This window comes from Quercus robur, chromosome 8 (genome assembly GCF_932294415.1).
Source record: "Quercus robur chromosome 8, dhQueRobu3.1, whole genome shotgun sequence".
NCBI lineage: Eukaryota > Viridiplantae > Streptophyta > Magnoliopsida > Fagales > Fagaceae > Quercus > Quercus robur.
Window position 1 is genome coordinate 25266820 of NC_065541.1, and position 10215 is coordinate 25277034.

Genomic DNA, 10215 nt, shown 5'->3' on the forward strand with positions numbered 1-10215 from the left:
GGAGCCTTTCTCCGTACCTTGTCAGCCTTGAATTTACCATCAAACAAGATGTCTTCCTTAAGGAATAACACAATAGAGTCCATCCAATTAAGATCCACCCTAATCTGATGAATATAAACCACGTTTCTCCCTATTTCAGTAGGTTTGCACAAGTCTTCCATAAGGATCAGTAGAGGTAAACTTTATGCCGAGGAGGTTGTCAGCGTGGCCAGAGAGTCAGCATGTGTACTTATACTTCTAAGGATTTGCGATAAATTAAAAGACTCAAATCCTAACTGTAATTGTCTAACCTAGTTCAAATATTCCTGCATTCTGAGATCTCTAGCTTCCAACTCTCCCCCTACCTGGCCTATAATCAATCTCGAATCTGAAAACATCTCCATTGCCTTTCCACCCATTCTCTAAACTATAGTCATCCCTACCAATAAAGCCTCATACTCGGCCTTATTATTGGTGGCCGAGAAGCCCAACCTTAAGGATTTTTCAATAATGATCTTCTTAGGAGAAATTATAACTAGCCCTACTCCAGATCCTCTTTGATTCGCTGCACCATCAACATGTACTCTCTAGGGTAAAGGCTCTTGCAGGGAAACCATGCCAACTGATTTTCCATCCATGTTCTGTTTCTCAACTTTTTCTTCAAATGGGGTTTCAGCAAACTCAGCCACCAGATCAGCGAGGACCTAACCCTTGACAGAGGTGCAAGGCATGTACTTGATATTAAAAGTCCCTAAGATCGTACCACATTTGGCAATCCTCCTCATGTAATCAACACTCCGAAGTAGAGATCTAAGCAAAAGCTAGGTTAAGATAACAACTATGTGTAATTGGAAGTAGTGGGAGAGCTTACGCGTAGCATGCACCACTGCCAAAATGGCCTTCTTTAGTGATAGGTAATGGATCTCAGCCTCATGTAGTGATTTGCTCATATAATAAACTAGCCTCTGTACACCATTATCAACCCGTACAAGCACCAGGCTCACTGTATGGGAAGCCATAGCAATGTAAGCAAACAAAACCTCATCCACCTCGGGTCTGGACATAATGGGTGGCCAAGACAGGTATTCCTTCAACTGCTGAAAGGCCAAGACACACTCCTCAGTCCATTCAAATCCCTTCCACTTGTTCAACAACTGGAAGAAAGGTCTACATCTGTCTGCTGACTGAGAAATGAATCAATTTAAAGTAGTAGTCATCCTTGTCAACTTCTGGACCTCTTTGGGATTCCGAAGTGGCTGTAAATTGTTAATTACTTTAATTTGGTCAGGGTTGACTTCAATTCCACAATGTAATAATGTACCCCAAGAACTTCCCTGATCCGACACCAAAAAAGCACTTAGAAGCATTAAATCGCAACTTGTGTCTCTTCAAGATCTCAAAGATATTCCCGAGATCGTTAACATGCTCAGAATCCAACTTACTCTTAACCACCATATCATTTATATAAATCTCAATGTTTTTTCCTAGCTGTAATTCAAACATCCTGGTCATTATCTTCTGATAAGTAGACCCTGCATTCTTTAGACCAAAAGGCATCACCCTATAGTGGTAATTCCCAGTAGGGGTGACAAAAGTTATCTTCTCCTGATCATCCAAAGCTAAAGGTATTTGATGGTACCCTTGAAAGGCGTCTAGGAAGCTCATCCGAGAATGGCCCACAGTGGCATCCACCACTGTATTGGCTAACCACTCAAGGTAGAAAACTTCCTTAATAGTCCCAGCCTACTTAAACTTGTTCATCTCCTCCTTGACAACATCAGAATGCTCTTTAGATGAGCGCCGAAGTGGTTTCTTCCTAGGGAGGACAGTAGAGTTGACATTCAGATGATGGAAAATGAAGTTTAGATCCACCCCAGGAGCTTCATAAACATTTCATGCGAACACATCAATATTCCTCCTTAGAAACACTAACAGTTCTTCCTTCTCTCGAGGAGGCAATTGAGCTCCGACCTGGAAAAAATTCTCCAGATCACCATCTATAGCAATCTCCTCCAACCTCTCACACTTTGCTTCTTCCAACACCACATCCGTGGATAGGACCGGAATCTTTGATTGCTATAAACCCCCTTCAGTAGAGGCCAAGAACTCAGCTTCAGGCTAATGCGTGATTGCAACTACCAGACACTGCCTAGCCATGGATTGACTCCCAACAAGCTCTTCAATCTGGTCTCCTGACGGATATTTCACATTTAAATGCAGAATTAAAGAAACAACCCATAGGGCATAAAGCCAAGATCTTGCCACAATGGCCGTGTAGGGAGAATAAGCATCCACCACAATGAAGTCCATCTCCATTATCTTTGAACCTACTTGCACAGGTAGTCTAATCTAACCTTTTGGAATGACAACTTTCCCATCAAAACTTACCAAAAGTGAATCATAGACTGTCAAATCTTCAAACTTCAAGTTCAGCCCTTTGTATAAGTCAGGGTACATAATCTCTACACTACTGCCCTGAACTACCAACACTCTTTTCACATCATACCCTCCTATCTTGAGTGTGACCACTAAAGCATCATTGTGTGGTTATATGGTTTCAATCTTGTCCTCATCCGAAAAGCTCAACGTCGGTTAAACCTCCACTCTAACCCTCTTCGGATCAGAATTAAAGTCCTCGGCAGGTAGCCGAGCTACAGATATCACCCTGGAAGGATGAGAGCCAGTTCTCCCCGAAGCAGCAAAGATGACATTAATTGCGCCCAAAGGGGGCCTTGAAGAAGCATTCCCCTGAACCCTCGACCTTGCTTGGTCTTTGTGCCCATTGGGCCGATACAAAAACTGTTTTAACTTTCCATTTCTAACCAGTTGCTCCGGTGATTCCACAAAATTCTACATTCCTCAATGGTATGTCCTCGTTCCTGATGGTACTAGCAATGAAGACTTTGGTTGTGTCTCATGGGGTCTCCTCCTATCTTGTTTGGTCATTTAAAGTATGACTCATTTTTTATCTTCTCCAAGACTTGATGTACTAACTCTCGAAACACCGTGCTAACCACCTATGGAGCCATAGACCCAAATTACCCAACAAAATCCCTTTGGGGTCTGTTATTATTGTATCTGTCCAACCTGAAAGCCCTCCTGTCCTAAAGGATAACCTTAGCCTTTCATTTCCCTTGCTGCTAATCTTCCTCAACCTGTTTGTATTCATCAATACGATCCATAAGCCGACGCACACTCCTTACTGGCTTCTTGGTCAAGGACTTTCTCTAATCATGCTTGGCAGGCAGGCCGACCTTGAAGGTCCTTATAACCACGTCATTAAAATCTCCATCGATCTCATTAAACATCTCTCAATATTTGTCTGAGTACATTTTCAGGGTCTCTCATTCTCGCATGGACATGGACAACAGGGAATCCAAGGGTCGAAGAACCCTATTGCAAGTAATAAAACGAGATTCAAACACCTGGGTGAACTCTTTAAAGGAAACAATAGAACCTGCACCCAGGCCATCAAACCACCTCATGGCCACAGTCCCCAAGCTGGATGGGAATACCTTACATATCAAGGCCTCATTTTTGGAGTGCACTACCATCCTCTCGTTGAAGTGGCTTACATGTTCCACAGGGTTTGTATGACCATTGTACATGATAAACGTTGGCTAAGTGAAGCGCCGAGGAAGTTTTCCTACTTCAATCCGGCGTGTGAAAGGTGATCTTGAAATTTGGTTCAACGCCCTACTCATAGCGTCGTTTCCCAGGCCTTTATGGGATGGGCTTTTACCCCTATACCTATGGTGGTGATCCTCATCGCACGAGAAAGACTCACTAAGGGGAGTCCTCGATCTGGGCTTGTAGCCGCCATCTTCTTCTCCACCAGAAGAAGAAACAGAACTTGAAGGAGTTCTCCTCTGTCGTTCGCAGCGCAACTTCCTTCGCAAGTGATCAATCTCTTGCTGCATGTTTCTACCATTTTCTTCATGAGAGATGTGGTCCCACCCCAAGACTGGCTTCTACTAGTATGGTATGCACATTCCCTTCCCGGTCCCTTCTTTGTTCAAGATTACAGAAGTAATCTTGATGCTGAGACCCCATGGATTCTACTTGATTCAGACCTGAACCTACCATAGTTGAACGTTAGACTCACTACAACACCAGAATTTCCCATAGACGACATCAATTGTAAGGACACAATTTGGCTCCTAAGCCCAAAGGATGGATGAACTTAGGCCCAAAGAGCCCAATACAATAAATTTGTAAAGAATGGGTTAAAAAACTAGGCTTTAATGAGTCAGACAACAAGTAAAATGAATCCAGATGATAAGAAAATAAAGATAGACTAGTTTAATCTAAAGAAAATCGTCTTCGGCATAATCCAAGGAGATCAGTTCTTATATATTTCTTCTCAAGTTTGATTACAAGTTCAATTCTTAATTACTATAGTATTTTTCTCTTCATTTCTCGATCCCCTTTCTTCAAGGTCTTATTTCTGTTTTATACTATCTTCCTTCTTTCCTCTTTACCCTCCACATGTAAGGAAGATTGCTGGTATCGATCATTGTCCCATTAACACCTTTCTAAAGTCTCTGAAAGTAACTGTAAGGCTGAAAATTACTATTCAGGTATCACCTCCACATTAATGAGGCCAGTTAGTTAGGTGCAAAGCATTCAATGCGATGGTAGTAGCTTTCTCTTTAAATATTTTAGGACTTCCCTCTATTCTGTACTTCTGTGATGCTTATCCATATCAATAGAATTTCCTGGAACGCTGTCCTGGATGGTAGACCACCACTTTGGACCTCGGCTCTAATTAGCTGAGAAGGTATTCATCCTCGGACCGCTCTCATGGACCCTTATAATCAAAATTAACATTCTCTCGCGGATTCCTCTGATAGTGTTCACCCCTCCTCAAACTATTTCATGTCCTTGGATTGGGCCTCGAGCCCAATATATTCTGCTGGGCCTAACATCCCTATAGTAACTAAGTACATTCTTTTTTTCTTTCTTTTTTTTTAGAAAAAAATACGAGTTCATTTTATCGAAGCTCATCATTGCTTAAGGCTGGAGCAAAAAAGCTAAATAAATAAAGGATTGTAGTAAGAAGACGACATCTTGATTAAAAGATAAGTAACAAATTTATTTCATGACTTCCTGAAAAGTTAAAAATAAAAACATAAAGTACATAAAATAAAAACTAGAATTCGAGTATGCTAAGAGAAACATCAAATTAAACCCATTCTACGTCCCTTTTGAAATAAACGTCTAACACCTTGCTTTTCTCACGCTCAGCTAGAAGTTTTTTTTTTTTCCCTCCAAAAAAAGCTAGAAGTATTTTCAAAATTGGTAATTATTTTTCATTCTCTATAAACCAAGCACAAGCTTTAAGTTTTTCGTCTTTACTAAGACCTGGTATCGCAGTAACCTCATAATATAACTCTTCTAAATCGAACTTTTGTATAGGGGTGAAGTTAGGAACTTTTGTTTTGAGGGTTCAAATTGTGGTACTAATACATTAGTCAAAAGTCAAGACAAATAATCATACACATCCTAAATTCACATACAAGAATAGGTCATTATTCTTAAGATATATATATATATATATATATCTATATTAATGTTTTGATACATGAATAGGTCATTATTTATAAATATATAGTATACAAAACTATCAATATAAGTTTGACACATGAATATTCGTGTGATTATTTTTTAGAAAAACTTATCATCTTTTAAACTCCAATAAGCATACAAAAGTTGTCTTGTTTGATATTGTAAATGTACACCAAAAAAAAAAAAAAAAAAAAAAAAAAAAAAAAAAAAAAAAAAAAAAAAACGAATTTGATAAAACAAAAACTACCTTCTCTATAACTACTAGATTAATTGACAAATTCTTTTTTTTTTTTAAGGGTATCATTGGACTAACTCAAATATTTTGGGGGCAGTGTCTATTTTTGTAGCTAAATATATAAAGTTTTTAATAATTATACATGAGCCTAGCTGTAAGTCCGCCCCTGCTAGTTTTGTATGCTAAAATGGATGAGTTCCTTGTATGATGAAGCTATTTTAGCCAAAGAAGCAGCAAGAATGTCCTTACTAGCCTCTCTTTTCTTTGCGGGAGCAATAATGGAAGTAGCTGATACTTGAACTCTTTTCCTTTAACTATTCACCGAGGCCATGATCTCATCAGCTTTTACACCTGTATTAGCACCCTCACCAATTGCCCTATCCTTACCACACAAGTCCACAGTATACCCAAAACTTTTGTTTTCTCCTTCATTTTCAATTAGTTGGTTTTCTTTTCTTCTTCTTCTTCTTCTTTTTTTTTTTTTTTTTTTTGTTACCTTTGCTTACTTCTGTCCCTTCCATTCTCTATCTATTGAAACAATCATATAGCAATCATAAAAAAATGAAATGACTAACAATCATACTTAGCACACCAATCTACAGCTAAATTAATGGTAAAGACAATTTAATTAGCACCTGACTTTAACTCAAGCGTAAAATATGAGACACATGAAATAATGTATACTATAGCTCAACCACCCTAAGCAGACATGTAATTGTTGAATATTGGCCTTTTTTTTTCTTATTGAATGCCTTACGTCATAAAAAATAGCTATAACTATTTGAAGGTGAAAGGCACACTATAAGGCGCTGGGGACTCCAACAGTCTAAGATGGAGCAGAGTCTGGTGGATATTTAAAACAGGAAATTCTCAGAAATGCTTGGGGAGAGAAAAGAGTCAAAACACTTCTCCAAGTTTGTAAAACAACCAAGATATAGAATACCTTGGGGTATCAGTGATTGGGACAGGTCCATAACAAAAGGAGGAGGATACACGATATGTTAATAACATATTGTGTAGCTATTAGTGCTGCAGGACCAAGAAAAAGACATAGAGGTTGAACCAAAGAAGAAACAGGACCTAAAGATTTCCTGAGTCATCTATAGTTCATGAATTTTTTCAAGCCAGACAATCTTAAAGGAGTGAAGCATGAAATACATAAAACAAAAAATATTGAGTAGCTACAACGAAACTAAACTAATTTGGAATTAAATAATATTATCATTAGAATGATCTACCCAACTTTGCACCTAATCACTGGAATCAACATGATTTCCCCAATTCTTTTCCCATGCTCGTAATCATTTTATCCTTAAGATTAACTTGAATGAAAACTATAGAGTTTGTATCCAATAACATTATGATATTTGGGGAACTTTCTTATTTATTTACTTGGAAAACATACCATGAATTTTCCTGTAACACAGACACCAGTACACCACAACCCTGGGTAGTGAGCAATATCAATACAGCGAGCTAACCAAATATCATAATGAAAACATAGCATATATCATTTCCATGACAATAAAATACTTTCATTCCCTGAATGTGAACCCAAATGTAGCCAGGGTTTAGCTACAGGTGCAATATTAACTATTGAACCACTTTTTAAACAAAAATAAATACTTTAATCAAAATCATCTCCATTTTTTAATCCTCAAGCTTTGTAGAATCAACAATGCAATAGACATTAAAATTTCACAACTTGTTGATATGACAGATTGTAATTTGTGATGCATCACTTTCACATGGGATCACTACTAACATCACTTTTACTGCACACCAATTACATATAGCCAACTCAACCATTGTGAAATTGGTTGTGCCCTTTGGCTTACTGCTGCAAAATTAAATATTCAATTATCCTTAAACAGTGGTAAAACAAAATCCAACAGTTCCACCTCTAATTTGAGACACGCACGGAATTTTATAATTGAAAATTCAGAACAATATATCAGCATGAACCCACCAAGATTATACAGAAAAATTGATAATTCCGAACAAAGCAGGGTCAAAATACTCAAAACTACAACTGGTGTGGCATTTAGTCACGCCACAATTGAGTTTCATGAGCCCAGGCCTCGGTGAGGCATTTAGTCGAACAACTGGCGTGCCTCAGCAACTCAGCCGAAGTTGGAGACATATTAGATGGTTTTGTTATTTATCATTAGCACAAAATGGTATAGAAAATGAGAGCAAAGTAAAATAAGTATGAGAGTGAGAGAGCTTACCTGAAGTCTGAAGTCCGAAGAAGAAGAAGGTCGAAGAGATCGAAGAGATGAGAACAAAAATAACAGATCTCATCAGTTTTCTAATTAATTGTAGCGCGCTCGGGCAAAATATGAATTCCTGGCTTCATTTCGCGGTTTTAGGAATTGTTTATAGCTCAGTTATTAAGAAACTTAAATTATAAAAGAGGAAATTGAATTTTTTTTTTTTTTTTTTTGAATATATTTTCATAAAAAAATAATTACATGAAATTTTACAAATTTTTTTATTAACAAAATTAAAAAGCAAAAAGGAACTAACGAGAAATGATGTTATAAAAGAAAAAAAAAAATGGAGAGAGAGAGAGAGACAACAGCCGATGATTCTTGCTGCAACTGTCGGCCACAGTGTGTGCATCAACAAGTATATAAATTGAACTTCAAAGTGTACCATTTTTTTTATCTGTATTATTAAGAGGATTCAGAAAATTTGTTATTACTTTTTTTTCGAACAAAAATACTCTTAAATTAATTAATCAACAACTTAAAAATGAGGTTTAAATAGTAAGTTGGCAAAATAAAGTTAGTTATTGCTTTTTTTAATGTCAAAAATACCCCTATCTAAAACTTAAAAATGGGGTTAAAATAGTAAATTGACAAAAATAATAAATTTCTACTTCTATGTTGAAATGTTTTTCTGCTTCTAATAAACACCTACTTATACGTTGATTTAAATTCCTACTTCTACTCACTAACTCCTTACATAATAAGATTACTCTATTGTTAGTTTTAAAACTTCTCCAATCTACAAAACTTACCCCACGTATTCATTTTTTTTAACCCAAAAAATAGAAGGGCGTCTAAGCACGCGCGTGAGCGCGTGCTCAGAGGCTAGTATATAATTAAGTGTGACCATGTAGCCAACTCCTTAGGCCCTATTTATTATGCGAGTTCAAACACATGTTTTCAGTTTTTAAACAACATTACACGTATTTTTATACACTTTTTCACCCACACATATTTTCAAAAAAACTGAAAACTATTATTTAAACACACGTACCAAACAAGCCCTTAATATCTTCCTTGGGTAATAATGGTTGATTAGGATTTGCATGATTTGTGTTGTCAAGAAAAGGCTCTAAATCTTTTGTCTCATTTTTTGTGCTCCACCCTATACTCCATAAATAAAAACTTAACACATGTCCACTTAATTAAATTCTAATTTTCTGACTTTTTTTATTTAATTTCCTAAAAGAAATAAAAATAAATAACACCCCAACACATCACCACCAGTCCTCCTCCACCACCACCAACGCCAATGACCATCCATCACTAGCGTCGGCAAACTTGAGCTTTTGAACCCTACCCCCACCACCCATAGTCCAAATCTTCTCTCTGGTCTAACCACTATTTTATTCTGAAGTGCTGTCAAAGGTCAACGGATCAATAGTTAGTGACCCAGCCAAGCCAACTCACATGGTCCTCTAACTCCTTTCAAACTCTAGATCTGCAACATCCAAGTCGGCCACCACCATCAAAAGTTGATGTGCCGCAAATCTGCATCCGTGCCATTTATAGGTTTGAAATCCACAAACTTTGGCCGCTTTTTATGGCTTGAATCCTCATCATCTCCACAACCAAGAAAACTCCTTGATTGTGTGACTACTTTCATCAAACTAGCATTGTTGCCTTGACGCAAATCCTTTTGGATGACTCATTGCAAATTGCCTTTTTTGGTCACCTTGCAAGGGTTGTTAGTCGAGTGATTAATAACGAGTGCTCTATTGACTCATTGAGTTCAAAAGCTCAACTTTGCCAATGCCGGTGATGGATGGTCGTTGGCACTAGTAAAGGTTGTTGGTGGTGGCTAGTTGGTTTTATTTATTTTTGTTTCTGTTAGGAAGTTAAATAAGAAAAGTGAGAAAATTAGGCCCTATTTGGCTTGTCAATAACTCATATCCCAACACTCATTACTCAAATCTCCTCACTCAAACTCATATCCCAATATCTCATAACTCTAACTCAATAAAGCCCAAAACTCACTCATATGCTCGTTTGGCAACTTATTCTCACAGTTAACTCAAATTTAAATCCCAACTTTTTGTCACTGTCTAGGTCCCACATAGCATTGATTGCACTGCTATGCTCTACAACGGCCAAGTAAATACCCGAGTGTAATACCTCTCTCCTTTTCACACCCTTCCCACAAAAAATCTCATCAGCTTC

At 37.6% G+C, this 10215-nt stretch overlaps 1 long non-coding RNA gene across 1 annotated transcript; it reads right to left on the reverse strand.

Moving 5' to 3' along the window:
• Window positions 1-7445: 7445 nt before the first annotated feature.
• Window positions 7446-8375, reverse strand: LOC126695086 (uncharacterized). Its single transcript, XR_007645965.1, has 2 exons — window positions 8014-8375; window positions 7446-7622 (listed from the first exon to the last, which is right to left on the reverse strand). It is a non-coding gene; the product is annotated as an uncharacterized LOC126695086 (long non-coding RNA).
• Window positions 8376-10215: the final 1840 nt, after the last annotated feature.